The sequence below is a fragment of the Sciurus vulgaris genome (assembly GCF_902686455.1).
Source record: "Sciurus vulgaris genome assembly, chromosome: 10".
In the NCBI taxonomy this organism is placed as follows: Eukaryota; Metazoa; Chordata; class Mammalia; order Rodentia; family Sciuridae; genus Sciurus; species Sciurus vulgaris.
In genome coordinates this window covers 27096361-27113454 of record NC_136470.1, presented here as the reverse complement: position 1 = coordinate 27113454, position 17094 = coordinate 27096361, and the positions used below count along the sequence as shown (strand labels likewise).

Below are 17094 nucleotides of genomic sequence, written 5' to 3'. Positions count from 1 at the left end.
ACAATTATTTGAAAATGTATATTAACATTAACAATGGTTATTCAGGGATAGTAGAACTGTGGGTCTTTTTCATTTTATCTTTTATAATTTTCCACATTTTCTAAATGACTTGCAAAAAGTCTTATTATTTTTATATCTAAGAAGCTAATGCAAAAAGAAGCCATTGCATATGATTTATTCTATAATCCCACTGTCTAGGAATCCATACAAGTTTTGTAAGTTACGGACTCACTAAAATGTTCTTTTCAACCAAATACTCAATGTGCACCCCAAGGCCCATTACAAATTTGATTGGTATTTGGTGATGTTGCCTCAACTCAAGTCTTCTCCATCCATCATTGAAAAACTCTATCATGCAATATTGGGTATTGGAGACCATTAGAAGTTTCAGTGTAGATGAAAATACATTGCTTCAATTGAGTAAGTTCTCTTTAATTCAATTAGCAGAAACAGAAGAAACAGTAAGGGGGGGAGAGAGAGAGACAGAGAGAGAGAGAGAGAATGAAGTAGTCCTTCAATATATTTTGTGTGGAAAACAAACTTACAGAATGATTTATTTTTTGAAAAAGAAAAGAAACAGTGTCCCGTACTGGAAAATGACAAAGGAAATTGTGGTTACTGACACATGATGGCCAAATAATACAAACCAGAATCTGATGTCACATGACAACACGCTCATACTATCCTCTCTAGTTCAGCTTCTCCTGCTTTTATTTCTAAAGCTTTTGCATAATGAAGAACTGAGAGTCAAGAAGACATATAATTCATCTGAAGAGGTCATATGCAGTACATGAATGATAATGAAAAACCCAGCAGATAACGTATGGCTGAACAAGTGAGAACAACTGGTTTGGGAAGCAGATCACTTACATCACACATGAGAACAACAAAATGCCAGCTATAACCTACTGAGAAAATAACAATGGATGAAGAGGAGAAAGCAATCTGTCTTGTGGTAGCTGGAAATGGAGTGTGTTTTCTTGAGCACAGTTTATCCTGATGGTGAATTTAAGAAAAAAGAAAAAAGGAATTAAAACTGGTGTCAGACTGAAAATGTAACCCAAAAACTTCACAAAATTTTTGAAATAATAGAAAATAGTGCTTACCTGACAAATATACTTTTTTCTTCTGCAGTATTTAATTACATTTATAGAAATTGATCATCAGTTAATCACCATTGCATATAATGGAAATTTTGAAGTTTCCAAGATTTGATACTTTTTCTTGATAGTATTATCATGTTGATGAATTTCACTTTTTTATGGAGAATTTAAAAAGCTCATTCCTTTGGCAATGAATTTCTTTCAAGTCCAGATTATGAATTCATTTATTCAACTAATATTTTTGCATATCTACAAGATACCAGATAGCATAATTGGCTCTGCATATGCAATGACAGAAAAGATGGAAGTTTTTCCTATGAAGTTATTTCTATGAACTCCTGTAAGGAGAGGAGATAGTGATATAATGGATAATATTGCAATGAAATATGCAATCATTAGAGTCAGAAAGAAGCAGGAGAATACAATAACTGAGAGCATGGACTCAGGTGCCATCTTGACTATAGTCAAAGCCTTCTTTCACCACTTACTATTTGGAAACCTTTGGGCCAGTTATTCAAACTACCTCTTCCTCAGTTCTCCCATCCTTAAAATAAGGATAATAATGCACCTACCTTTTAAGACCTCAAAAATGATAAAATGCATCTGTGATTTACATATATATAAATGATCACATGAGTTACATATTACATGCATGCCAACTAATATATGTAAAGTACAGTATGCATTAGACATTATGGAAGTATTATCTAAGGCTGTAAGGAAAGGAGTTCTGATTTTTAAAAAAGAGAGAGAGAATGTTACTGAGAAAACAGGATTCTAAAGGGAATTGATAAAAATAAAGAATGAAAATCTAAATTAAAATTTCTCTAGGTTATGGAGGAAATTTCTAAGCAAAAAATGTACATATAATAAACTACAAAAAAATCTAAAACTATTCTTCATGAATGGAATAGATTTTCATGTGATGGTCAAGATTTTTCTGTAAAATAGTAATGTATATTATAACTACTTCTCATACGGGGTAAGTCTAGCTAAGGTGTGGATTAATTAATGTTTACTTACCCCCACCTATCCATATAATGGATTTCCATTCTGTTTACCGCCAAACTTCAGATTTATTAACTTTATTTGGTATTTTTAATGTTTCAGTAATCTGGCCAATATCAAAGTGAATATATTGAATTTGCTTCTAAAAATGTTTGATATCACTAATGAGTCATTTATATTTTGGGAGACACTAGTCCATCTTTTGTTAAATCTAGAATAATTAGGCCCAAAATTTTAAATGAAGTTTATTAGATTGAAAGCTCCTTGAAGTATATAATTGTTTGTTTTTTATAAAACTTAGTATTTCACTCAACAAATATTCACAATGAACTACTTACTGTATTATATGTATTTGAATGAAATAGCTGCTAGTGGAAACCAGATCTAGGTGTTAAAAGAGTGTGTACTGCATCATACTGCTGTTCAATTATGTCAATATATATCAATGTTTTCCCACTTTTATCTTTCCTCAATTATTTTCAGTTATTTTAGTGGTTATGGGACCAGGAAACCCAGCAAAAATAGTCCTTAGTTTGGACCAATAGTTAGTGGCTATACATATCATTAATTGGGAATACTACTGGTATTTATTTTAGAGTTTATCTCACCCTGCCAAAGAAAATGGCAGTTCAGTAACTTCACATTTTTTATAGAGTCAAATTTGACTGCCATGTACTTGTGGCTGTGGTAGATTTATTTAATTTTTTCCTACTGTACATGTAAGAGTCAGAATTTATATAGGTCATAGAGTTTTATTTTCATTTGATAATATTCCTCTGGTTTTGATACAAACTAAATGAAATCCATGGCATATACCCTGGGGAATGAATTGTATGTCTTAAAATATATTTAATTTGTGTTTCCCCATACAGTTGAGACATTTTAGTAGCCTAATGGGTACCACAAGTTACTCTAATGAAGACCATGGGTAATTTTTATGCCATCATCTGTGGAATTTTGATATTTTCATAATTAACCAAAGTCTGGAAATTTAGTTCTGGGTTAGTATTTTGTCCAAGTATTCAATCCTTGAATGTGATTAAGAAGCTAAATTTCATATTTGAGCCCTTGGTTTCAGTTCCTAGAAGGCATGCTACTGAAATCATTCGATTCCTAAGCATTTATTTCCATAAAATAGTGTGTGCTGTAGTAGTTCCATGTTCTACATAACCCTCCTCTAGGCAGCATTCCCTTACCTTTGCATGGTTGGGTTTTCTCTTTTTCCAGATTTTGGCTTAAATATTACTTCCTCAGTTGCCTGTTACAGTTTGGATATGAGGTGCCACCAAAGACCATGTGTTGAGGGCTTGGTCCCCAAGCAGCAATTTGAGAAGTGGGGCTTTGGGGGAGTGATTTGATCAGGGTGACTCTGACTTTATCAGATTAATCCATTGATAGCTGAATGAACTACCAGGAGGCAGTGGATACTATAGGTAGATGGAACATGTTTCCATGGTTCCATGGAAGAAATAGGTCACTGGGAGCATGCCCTTGTCCCTGGCTCTTTCTCTTCTCTCTCTCTCTCCTTCCTGGCTGCCACGAACACCATGTGTTTCTACCATGATATTCTGCCTCATCTCAGGCCCAAAGCAATGGCACCAACCGACCATGGACTGAAACCTCTGAAACTGTGAGCCAAAATAAACCTTCTTCCTCTAAGTTGTTTATGTCAGGAATTTGGTCATTGTGACAAAAAGTTGAAAGCCTTTCCCGAAAGATCTATGTAGTTCCCACCAGAACATTTTCTACCTCAGATTATTTTAAATAGTTTTAATAAGTCATTATATATGACAGCTACTATTAACCTCTAATTTTAGTATGCCCCAGATGCCTGGAAACTCTCAACCGCTCTTATTGTTTCTGTTCTTGGTGGATAACTCAGATAATTGTTTATTGACATTTTGAAATCGCTCCCTTTCCTGATCCTATGGAATGTTAGAAAAAGTTCATGGAAACAAGGCAAATTGGTTCTAAGTGTTTTAGTTGAAAAAAATTAGGTCAAAAAATTAAAAAACTAGGGTTTATTTATATTTAGTTTAATATAAGATTTTTGAAAAAACAAATCTTCAAAGCCTCTGATAGTATTTTTTTAAACTTCCAGGATTCTCTTCTTTTCAGCTTACCTCCTCTGTTCTGGAGTTCTCGTTTCCAGTCTTGCTGATCACACAGACCTCTCTCACACAACACATTTAGAATTAAACTCATTATGTATTCTCCAAACATGACTCTTCTTCTGGTATACCTTATATTATTTGTATCACCTTTCTCCACCTCGTCAAACCAAGACGTGAGAAAGTGTAGACTTCTCCCTTTGAATCCATCATTCTGTACGTCACCATACGTATTTACAGAGATTTTAATATCTGTCATCCATCTGTTTATATAATTATACCCCCTAATCAAATTGAAATCTGTTGATTCCTCTTTTCTACTGCTTCTGCTCATGTTGGATTCAGGGTATTCAGGTAATTTTTAGGACTAACCTGCTGAATTAACGTTGTGTTTATTCTACCATCACCTAGTAACTTCTTCCAAAAGTCTTTCTCTTCTGCCTACATTTCTTCTATACCTCCTTAGTGCCTTCAGGGAAAAAAAACAAGAGTCATAGAATGAAACACATACAACTTTTCATGATGTTGTCCTTGATACTTTTCAGTGTCCTCTTTTCCTTCTCCCCACCTTGTGTATAAAATGTAGCACTGCCTGTAACACCTGAATGCACTCTTCTTTTTCAAGTCTCCTGAGTGTTGTACATCCATTGCTTTCTCTCTAAAATGCTCGTAATGCTTTACTTGTCCCAGGTAACACTATGTGCCCTTCAAAATTTAGCTAAGTTATGGTTTCATCTAAAAGGAGTTTTTGAATCTCTCATTTCTGGTGACTGACTTCCTGAAAGCTTTGTCAGTATTCATTATTCTCTATGTATTGGGTTTTAAAAAAAAATTTTATGTCTCTTCCAAAAAGCTATGAATTCATTTTTTAAAAAGATTATGTTCTTTATCTAAATCTCCAGTATATATCATAATGTCTGGCCCAAAATTTATGCTTAACATATGTAGATGAAGCAAAAATAGTCATGAAACCAAGAACACTGAGTTGTATTGGAATAAATTCTGTGACAGGGAATAGGTGATGTAAAAGTAATAGGAACCTAAATCTTTCTTTCAGGTTCTGCCTTGTGTATCAGGAAATGTTCTAAGTGTTTTCATGTATGAAAGCATTTGATCAGTGCAGTAATTCTAAGGAATAAATACTATTATTACCCATTCCCACAACAGGAAATTGAGACACAGAGGAGTTTATTTACCTAAGATCCCGTATTTTCTTAGTCTGAATTCCTCTGAATGCAGAGTCTGAGACAAAGGTTTTTATTCAAAAATTTTATTAGAGAATGTGCAGGAAGCAGGAGTTAGGGAAAAGTGGACTAAGATTGGGAAAGAGAAAAATCAATATTAGGCAGTACTATTGAGCTGATCAATACTTTGTGATCAACTCATGCAACTGATCTGTATTTCTCTGGACCATCCTTTGTTGGGATTTATAATGAATAAATCTCAGGACTAACCATGGAAGGAGAAGAGTTATTAATAGGCTCATGTGTCCCATAGGGCTAATGTTTTTTCCCACATTTATTTTTATAGTGGAAAAAGCAAGGGTGTGTATAGGATTCCCTGGCATTTCATGCTTTATCATCAATAGGAATGAACCAGAAAAGGGGGCAAGGTTGAGTTATTTCCTACCCTCTGAAGTCCTCAGAGCCTGTACATAGCTTGTTGTAATGATTTAAAATGGAACAACAGTAACAATGTCTGGAAAAGTGTGGCTGAGAAAACCTTCAGAGATGCTAAGAAAATTCTAAAATTCATCTAATAAATGCTAAAAGTCCAGGTGACATAATCAATGCAGCCTTTCAGCCTACGCAAAAGTGGTCCTTGCCCAGCGCTTTAGTGGGCTACATGTTACAAATACACATGAAAAACAAGATTACTAAAGAACACATGTATAGTTCGGCCTTCTGATCTGTCACAATGTGACCTGCAAGTCCAAACATCTGTTGTGTTGCATGGTCTTTAGGCTCTAAGGAAATGCTTCTTGGCAACTCTTTCCCTAGGCTCTACATCCAAAGCCAGGACCCAGATTCAGAGGATTGGTGTCATAGAAGATATCCATGACTGAGTATGGAGGGGATGTGATCATCTGAAGCACTTAAGAACAAAAGAACTTGTCAAACTTTCAGAAAGAATGACTATGGGACTTCTTACATAATAGAATATTAATTCTCAGAGTTCCAATTTGTACTTTGGGGATACTAAGGAGCATCGTACTTGCAAAAGTTTTATTTAAAGTATAAGGAATATTTTGATGATATCAGTTCTCTGGATTACTTGTGAATACTTTTATTTGTATAAAATAATTTGTTATCTGATTAATGTTTAATAGAAATTCATCTGTATAAATACTCTAGAATTAAAATTATTGTTAGTCCATTATAATTTATATTCTTCCCTTCAATTTTAGTATATAATATTGAATGTTTTTGAGGAAAAGTAACTTTCTGAAACACATATGAAATAAAATTTGATTTAATTTCATATTTACATTTGCTTTAATGAAAGTTTCTTGGTGAAAATCATCCAAATATTGTAAATTCTGTAATAATGAAATCCTATTTTTTTAGCTCTTATATCATTAAATATCCTTAGAACACAAATTATGCGAAAATCTTTATAGTGGCATGGGGAATGTTTCCAGGTACAAACAAGTTCATGGAATTCATATATAATAATAAATGTTTGGTATATGTTTATTTTGTAAGAGAGTTTAAGTCCATCAACAAAATGCCCATCCATATGCAATAATTCAATTTCATAATTGCTGATTTTTAATAGTTTTTAAATAACATAGATTTAGAGGTATTTTCTAGTTTTCTGTATTCAAGTGAATATGATGAATTATTTCATTTAATAGTTGATTATCCATAAATACAACTTTTAGATATTTAGATATAATATATGTATGCCTCCATTTTCACTCTTGCCCTGGACCTGGAAAATCTGGAGCACATTTTTCCCCAGGGTTTTAGTCAGTGCCCATACTCCAATCCATGTGCTCTACTCTGCTCTGCTGCACATTGTGCAGCCCATGCCCGCTCCTCCCCTCTCTGCTCTACTCCCTCTTCTCCATTCTGAAGATGTGCTCCCTGCTCCCATCTCCACTATGCCTCCTCTATATTGTTTCCAGGTTTGGTTCAGTTGAGCAACTCATTCCAGTTAGGCAGTTGTGACTAAATTGACAAAATGAAGGCATCACAGTAGTCCAAGTAAACTGTACTGTGTTTAGTCATCTACATACAAATGAGGAAACAATGGATAGTAAGGAATACATAGTCCAAGTTCTAGTTACAGTGCACAATAATTATTTTAGCTCTTAAGAAAAGTCCTGTCCAAATGTTAGCCCCTCCTCACACCCCTCACAGATTTCATTTAAGTCTTCCAAGTTAACTCCCGCTGCCAGGAGGAGCCCTGTGTTTGTGCATCCCTGACTGAATGAATGGCTCAAGTAAGTTGCTGCTGCTATAAGTTTCACAAAGCATTTCCTTATTATCTTATGCTTTCCAAACTTCTAGACATTTTATTGGGTAGTGCTAAATATATTTCTAAAGAATTTTAATTTTGACATTTTTAGATATATCATCTTTTGAATGAATTTCCAAAAGAGAGTTTTGGGGGAAGGAAATGGTAATAGTTAGATTATTTTTACCTCAAATTCTGTCCATCTGTAATCTTTCTATTGAAGTCACAGGCTCTGAGCAGTGCTTTTTAAAGACACATTGTTGATTTGATACTTAGCTGTTATTTTAATGGGGTCTTCCCCTATAATTATTATTTTGGCATGTTATACTCAATCAAAATTAGAAGCTTAAAAGTAATGTTATATACTTTCTTGTTTTTTTTACTTTTTCTTTTTTTTTTTTTTTCCCATTGCATGGTGCTGGGGATTTGAACCCTGGCCTTTCCGCTTGCAAAATCAGCATGCTACGGGATGGGCTATATCGTCAGCATGAGTAATATTATATTCTTGACCCCCTTTGAAGAACACAAGAAAATATATGGCTGCAATATTGGAATCTTGAGGGATACCTTTACAGTAATGAGTCCACTTTAAAACAGAAAGTCATGTTTTTGTTTTTCCGGAGAATTATATTTCATCTCCAACTTCACCAGAGAAATCTCCCATCATGTACATTTAGACATTTTGTATTTCCATATGCAGAAGAAATTTTATATTTAATCTCATATATGAAAACTAAAAACTATCATTTCTTGCAAAGTATTATTTAAGTATTCAAAACCTCTATTTCCACTTACATATATTAAGTTTATCTAATTTATCTTATGATGCTCCCAGTTAAATTCAGAAATATAGAATGTTATATTTAGTACTTTCCTTGTCACTTAGGCCCTGTCCTATGAGGTAGTGAAGCTTGATTTCAGCTAAAGTACTTTAAATGATCTAAAGTGTCTATCAAATATCCATGTCAATGAAGCAAAAAATTAGTGCAAATAATTAAGAATTTGTAAATAACAATCTGTTCTCCTTTTTGTGGACGCTTGGAAATATTCTTAATGCTAAATCCTGATATGGAAGGAAACCAGGTGTCCAGGAATGGCAGATTTTTCTAGGCCAAGAAGATCCAGGCTTCAGAAAGATGTTCTTGATGTATTTGACCTGACCCAGCTAGAATCAGTGTGATAGCTGAGAGAAAGCATATTGGTGAGGGCAAAACATCTCTGACCCTTCTGGCTGAGTTAGTTCTACCATTTGGATTTTCTCCCACAATTATCTAAAAGCTGAGTTAGAAGTCATGACATCCAGACAACATATTTTTTGCAAAATCCTTTTTGGTGCCAGAGACCCATATGAAGTTCTTGCTCCAAGACAGAATGATGGTCATAATGATGATGATTTGTGACACTCCCTTAAACTCTTCAAACTGCAAATATTCAAGATAATTGGCCTCAATGAAAACTTCCCATAGAAAATTAAATAATTTCTCTGAAAATTTTTTGGGATATTGAAAACCTGTGTGTGTGTGGGTGTGTGTGTGTGTGTGTGTGTGTGTGTCACTGTTGTTACTACTGCTCTATGCAATATTTATTTTGAGGTTATAAAACACCTTACTTCCAATATTGATAATATTTACCTTAAACAGCTATTATTGCAGTCATCTAGAATGAGCCCCTTTATCTGTAGGAAAATAACTACAGACAAACAGGTTATCATTATTTATCTTAGAAATAGCATGTTCTTTATGAAATTCATATTTCGAGAGCTGGCAATCTCTTACTAAAGTCAATTAGCATTAAAGTCAAGTGGTGGAATTAAATGAAATTTTTCGAATGCAAGTTGCTTGCTTAGAAATTTACAAATGGAAATATTTTGAAAGAAATGGCTAAAGTTAAAACATTTTGTTGAACTTGGAAGCAAAAGAGTAGGCAACGTAAAGTGCAAAGCATTTGAAGGAACATGTCTCTAGACTCCAAGAACCAGCTATTTATAAAGAGCTTGTAGAATGATATGGCAATTTTCCCAACTGTGAGTAGCTTATTCACATTGTGGTTTTCCATGTATGATGTATTCAAAGTGTTCTGTATTCCAGAATATATGAAACATCCCAGGATGTGCAGCTATCTATCCCTCTGAGTTCTGCTACACTGACAATACTTTGGTTGTTCAAATACCCCCTTCTCTCTCTACCTCTGTGATTTGCACACAGTAAACCCTCTGCTTGTATGCCTTTCCCCCCTTTTCTTAGCCTGGAAAACTCCTCATCCAGCAAGGGTCAACTCCAGTATCACCTCTGTTTGGAACATACTTTGATTACTTCAGCGAAGTCAACTGTTCCCTCTGCTCAGTTTTTTAAAGTATACTTTATAACACAATTATGAGAAAACTCAAACCTCAGCATTAAACCATGGGTCCCTTGAGTACAAAAAGTATTCCTGTTCTTTTCTGTATCCTCAAAACTTTTACAATGTGTTTGTACCTAACATGTACTTTAGATACACTTATTGAGTCATTGCTGTGTGCCCATGAATATGCTTACTCTCTGTCAATCTATTTCTTTTTGTGTGTGTGTCTCTCTCAGTCTTCTCTTCAGTCATCATGTTTTCTATCCATACTTTTACCCATGCATCCACTGAATGTGACTCTTACTCACAAATTTACATTTGGAAAGTATATAGTTTTATTTCTATAACAACTCAGTTCTTTCTGAGGCCCTATTCCCCTAGGTGGTGAAAAATTAATCTCCTTTTGTGAAGTGTTACTGTTTCCTCTAGGGTTCTAAGTTCTAGTTAGCTTAAAGATTGAAGCTTTGGATTGTGGAGGAAAACCTATGTGGTTTGCAATATTTCTATCAATGTTAGCGCACAAAAAAACAGGTGTCCCTTCTGGCCTTGTTCCTCTGGGTCACAATTCACAGCTGGTTTGTCCTTCTTTCCATTTTCTGTGGCACATTTGCTACCCCAGGTATCTCAGTTACCTCTGTAACACTTTAGAGAGCTCAGGGAATATTTAACACCTCATGGGCAGTCTGGACTCATGGAGTATTTGGTGGGACTCTAACTCCTCATCACTCTGTGCAGAAGAACAGACACCATACCACTGTTCCCCATGTCCTACTAACAGATACTAGGATGTTATTAGTCTTCTCTATACTTTCCCACCTAGAGACAAAAAGTTAATATTTCAGGGATTTATTTTGTCCTTCACTATACTGGTCATGAGTAGATTAGAGGAAGAGAGTGTTGAATTGACTATAGCAAAAGCAACATCCATGAAGGTCTGTGCACATTCTCTTTTTCTGGAATTACTTGGGGGTCCTAATGCCCTGTCATTAGCAGTTCCTCCTGGCCAGAAGGGGATTAGAACTCAGTTCCTTTTAGGGATGGATATATAAGCATGCAACTGTTCTTTTATTTCCTGTTTCTGTCCCTGCAGGGAAAGAGAAAGTTTTCAGTAGGGAAATCAGCATTCAAATATGGACAACTATGGAGGTAGGGAGAAATTTTACCTAATATTGCAAATGTGATTCTATGTGCATGCGCACACATGTGCCTATATGGGCATACAAAAAGGCAATGTAATTTCAATTAAATTCACTCAATATATTCAATTAGATCAATGGTATTCATACATTTTGGTCAATGCAATTTCATTCATAGAAAAAATTTGAGTCTGTACTCATAACATATCTATTTTTCTTTGTAGGTGGTATAGGCACTGCTGCACAAATATGATAATATCCAAACTAAATTTTTTATGTGTAATATTTACATTGTTAAAATGATATAACGGTTCCAATAAATCATATTTTACATAATTTATTTTATATATTTATTAACAGCAATTTCTTTTCACTAAAATCATTATTTGCTTACTTTGGCCATCAGACCAGGCCCTTAGGGATTATGTGCAACAGAGACTTTTGCTGACTTAGGATATGTAACATGCACAAGAAATACACTCCTATTGTGTAAATAGTTCATAGTTTTTGTCTTTTTTCTCTGGCTACCAAAGGATATCCCATCCTAATATATGCCCCTCTACTAATAATTTCCCCTTATCTCTTCAGGAATCAAGAAATAAAATAACTTCATGGAGTAATTTAATGAAGCTGCTCACTTTTCCTTATTTAACCAAGTACCAGTGACTTTCAAAAGTACAATTTTTAAATTATAAAATGTCTCAAATAAGTACACTATTTTCTTAGTATTTCTGAGGTAAACAAAATTATATTAATATTTACTCTTAACAAATAAGGGAACTTGGATTTAAAATCTTTAAGAAAATTATTCAACATTGTTTACATAGCCAGCAGCAGATCTGAACTACAAATTTAGGTCTTTTTCTTCCTGGCCAATGCATACTCTTCAACCCTGGCCTCCAAGACTTTAAGGTTTCCCTTTCTATATTGTTCACTCTTAAGTTTCTGTTACTGAATATACTGAGCATTTCATAGAGTTTGATCACATAGTATATTTCAAATAAATAGCATATTGAATAGGTCCAATAAATAAATTTTTTCCTCAAGTTTTTTTTTTTTTTTTTTTTGAAGGTCTATGTGAAATCTTAAAGAATTAAGTGTGGTCATGTGCCATAGTTTAATTAGCACTATTTAAGGTAATCTTTGATAGAAATTAAGCAATTTCATAAATCAAATAAATGTTATACTATATAGAAATATTGCTATAGCAAGACTCAAAGGGCATGGCACTTTTCAATCTTTAAGCAAAACTGTGATATGGGTTGTCATGGGGCTGCTTTGATAAAGACTACATGACAACAATATCATGTAGGTGTGGGGGACAAAGTTATGTGCAGTGAGGCATAGTACTGCACCACAGGAATCATTGGTTCCTCTCAGTCACCCAAAAGACAAAGAAACCAAAAAGTAATCTGTTCGTGAAAATCCTTTCTAGAAGGTTGAGTGTTGGTGGTGTGGTTATAAAATACTGTGTCACTATGTAATATTTGGAGAACAAATTCCCTATAACATATTAAACATTCAAAATATTGAGTCTAATTTTCAGAGAGTTTTTTCCTTTCCAAAGAGACAAAGAAGACTGGAAAATGCAGGGTAGTTTGCATACCGCGTTAGTCAGCATTTTGTCACTCTGACCACTTATACCTGACAAGAATAACCTAGAGGAGAAAAAATATTTTGGCTCGTGATTTCAGAGTTTTGAATTTATGGTCAACCTGCTTCTTTTCTTTGGGCCTCATGGCAGAAGGGTGTGGCAGAGGAAAGCACCTCAGCTTTTGGCAGGTTAGCAAAGAGAAGGTGGGAACAAGGGGTGATGGTAGGGGTGGAATAATCCCTTCCAGCATATGCCCCCAGTGACCTACTTCCTTCAACCAAGTCCCATCTTCCAGGTCCATCCAGGTATCAATGCCTAGATGAGGCCAGAGGCTTCACTGTCCAATCATGGCATCAAAGCCCCATGTCTGAACCTTGCTGCATTGGGGATCATGTTTTTAAACATGAGTTTTGGGAAAACACTCTAGATTCAAACCATAACCTGTGCTTTGCTGTTCTGAGATTTACTCAATACGGAACTGTCTGATAATGAGCTCAAATTCAGCAAAAGAACTACCAGGTAGGGAGGCCAACTGGGTTTGAATTGCTTTGACTTAGCAACTAAGCAAATGTACTCATGAGCTTAGTCCTTGAATACATGACTGTGGTGCATAGTACTCAAAAATTACAGATGGTGAGATGTTAATAGTTTGAAACTTACTGAATGAAGAAATTCTCCTTATAAAGTACTTCTAGAATATTTAATGTGTTTATGTATGTTTTAAATTTCTCAGAACAAGACACAATCTAAAATGACTCTCATGCTGGTCGGCTATACAAAGTTATTTTTGTGAACTATCCATGGTGGGACATAATTTGAGAAATGTCAGTATTTTGACTAGAACTCTGAGCTAGGAATAAGGATGCCTTAGATACTCATTCATTCTAAAAGCCTGGACAAGTCATTTGATTTCTTGGCCTTGATTAATAATACACAAATTTTAGAGGATTAAGACTTTCCATATAATTATTATGATGCCATTACCAAGCAGAATGTGGGTGTGTGGTGAATACTCAATGAAATTTTAATCAAACAAATCAATAAAATTGTATATTTATATGTATAATATATATGCATACAATATTGTATAGTATATATAAAATAGGATCTTATAATATTAGAATGACATCTTAATCTGAACATCATCTTTAAAGTTTTATCTCTGCCATTATAATTTTGGGTGGTGTAGGATATTTTTCCTTCCATGTAAAGAATCATATAATTAGCTACTTCTAGTGACTATTAGTATAAATAGCATATCAGCAATAATCATGGAATTAGGACAATAGTAGAATATGACAAAAGGGAAAGAATGATAGAAAGAGAATTATATTGCAGAATGCTATGAGGTTTGATTCTTGTAACTTTTTAGGTGATTTCCGTTTGGTTGAAGAATTACGAAAGAAATATAGAACATTTTGGTGAAAGCAGTTAGTGTCAGTGACATAAGTATTTTTAGATACAAAGAATAACTTGAAATAGTGACAATAACAAAGTTTTTTAGTGAAATGAGTATATTGGTTAGGTCTGGAATTCATCTAAGATTTTTTTTATAACAACAATTTATGCTTTAATTGCCTCATCTTCTGCTCCTCTATCCTTTCTCTTCTCACTAGCTACTTAGCATACATAAGAGGTAAGTGTATTATTGACACTGTTAGGTCTCTCAAATAATGCCAATCATCTTGACTCAATTCAATTTGGAAAAAAATTATAAAAAGCAAGATCCATATTTTGAACACAATGTTTCAGCCAATCAGAAGTTTTTCACAAAGAAACATCATTTCAGCACAAGTAAAACTGCCTGGATGACATTTCTAAGAACACTGATTATAACTCAATCATTGACTGAATCTTTTACCAATTCAGGGGCACGTTTGTGAGGGCAGCATGTTTTATTCCAGGTATAAATCCAGATATAAATTCAACTGTGTGACCATTATATCCACAGGGTTATATCACTCTCTGATAACTGGTAGAGGAACAAACAAACAAACTGTTTTTTGAAAGGGAGAATGCAAATTCAAATCTGATTGTAGAGATACATTTCTCTTTCGTTACTTCAAATAAATTATAACTCATGAGAATTGAAATCAAATATTCCTGAGAGAATTAAAAAATATTATCACAATGTTTTTTCTGGTCAAAAGTCCAAGTAGACTTTGCAGCTGTGTGGGGGAAAAGTATTCAAAGACTCTCAACAGGCGTGCTTCAATAAGACATCCTACTGTTCTAGAAAATGCCTCAACAGAAAGGTCAATTTTTAAGAAATCATTCAAAGGAATAAGTCAAACTTTAAAGAAATTTGTCAGGGATCCTAGGTAACCTGACCTCACCCCTTCTGAGTTGATTCTGCTTCATGTCAGAGGCACTAGACAAGTGGATGTGAAAGAAAAGGGCAACTGGAGCTTTACTGAAATTCCAGACCTAACTGATACACTCATCTCACTAAGAAACTTTGTTATTGTCACTATTTCAAGTTATTCTTTCCTCCACTGCCAACAGTTCAGATACAAACCATGATATGGATATTGCCAGTTAGAGATTTGGTAAATGCACCACATCAATGCTTCACTCCCCTTCCCTCCTCCACCCCTCCCCTTCCTCCAAGAGTATATCAGAGTTTATTATCAAGGTACTGTAAGACAAAGGGAGGGCAAGTTAAAAGTCCCCTCCCTGCCTCATTGTTCCCTTATTCCACGGCATCCTGATATTTTTCAATACTTTTAATGGAATTGATAATTTAGTGCTCCAAACTCCAGGAAGAATGTTAGAGAATTTTAAATACAAGTCTTTTACCCACCAGTGTTTAGCATATTCATGGGATTTTCTTGACTATTCCAATTCTGCGAGTATAGAGGTAACAAACTAGAATTGTGTGCTGATTTTAAAACATTGAGGAAAATAGGAAAGACAAAGTTTTCTCCATAGAGCAATATCGTGTTTTCAAAGAAAACACAGTCTGATTAATTTACTGTTAATTCCACCACCACTTCATTCCTCCCCAGTACACAATGTTTTTTTTTTTTTCTGTACGTTACTACAGATATTTAAAATTTACTATGTCCTTTGCTCCTATTTTAGCTTATAGAACTATGAACTTGTGTGCCTTCTTCAATGTACAATGATGAAAACATTATTTCAGGGCTTTAGTTCTTCTCTTAGTTTGTAGATATATACATGCCTGGAATATATATGTATACAGCTGTCCCTCTGTATCTGTGGGTTCAGTATCAGTAAATTCAACAAAAATGTGCATTAAAATTTTGGAGGAAAAAAAACAAAAAAATCCTATAATGCAGATAAAAACAACACAGCATAACAACTACTTAAATTCCATTTATATAGTATTACGTAAGTACTATATAAATGCATTAGGTACAATAAATAATCTAGAGATGACTTAAGCTATGCAGGGTGATGTACAAAGGTTATATGCCATGTTATTTTAAGGGACTTAGCCATATATGGATTTTGGAATTTGCAAAGGATCCTGGAACAATCCTTAAAGACACTGAGGGGCAACTCTGTGTGTATGTGGTGTGTGTGTGTGTGTGTGTGTGTGTGTGTGTGTGTGTGTTCTAGGTTAATTCTACCCTTGTTGTCCGCAATGAGGCGATATTTTTTACCAGGACAACTATACCACCCGCTCATTTGCTCTATCCTCATTTTTACTCCAGTCTGGCCTACATACCCTTCAGGCAAATGTTTCTAAATCACATGTTTCATTGCTTAGTTATCTGATGAAGAACCTCCAAAGGACTCTCATTTCCTACCACTGCCTATTCACACCCCAGACTTCAGGTCTTTGTATAAATAATGTAGCCACAATGTATTCCACTATTCTAGAACAAACAGCACTCTTTCTAAAAGGATGATTCTTTCCCTGCCTTTTCCTTTTTTGTGTCACACCTATTCCAGGTTCTATGATTTTGCTTTTATTGCCCATCCTTCAACTAGATGCTTTTATTTCTGCTTTTTGAATTATTAAAATAAAATTGTTATTAATGACTCACCATTGCCATGAAGCCTTCTCCAAATATTCTGGAAAAGGGAAAGAGTAGCCCCCTGTATAGAGTAAATAACATATAGCCGGTCATTTCATTATTGGATAAGGTCATCATGAATATTACTTTTCTCTTTCCAGATGTATGGAACACATGGAGGGAGCATGTCTTGCTAATAACTATATTGGTTTTGTTACCTATTCTAGGCTACACAATCAGAAGGACTGTAATGGTTTGGATATGAGGTGTTCCCCAAAAGGTCATGTGAAAGACAATGAAGGAATGCTCAGAGGTGAAATGATTAGATTATGAGATCCTTTTCCTAATCAGTGG

General features: G+C 34.6%; 1 protein-coding gene across 1 annotated transcript in view; it reads left to right on the top strand.

The window, feature by feature from the left end:
- The window catches only part of LOC306638119 (uncharacterized protein), a 734580-nt gene that overhangs the window by 656782 nt on the left and 60704 nt on the right, over window positions 1-17094 (top strand). The window contains exon 14 of the mRNA XM_079101234.1: window positions 723-955. The gene's annotated coding sequence lies outside the window, so the exon portion shown is untranslated. The remainder of the gene's footprint in view (window positions 1-722; window positions 956-17094) is intronic.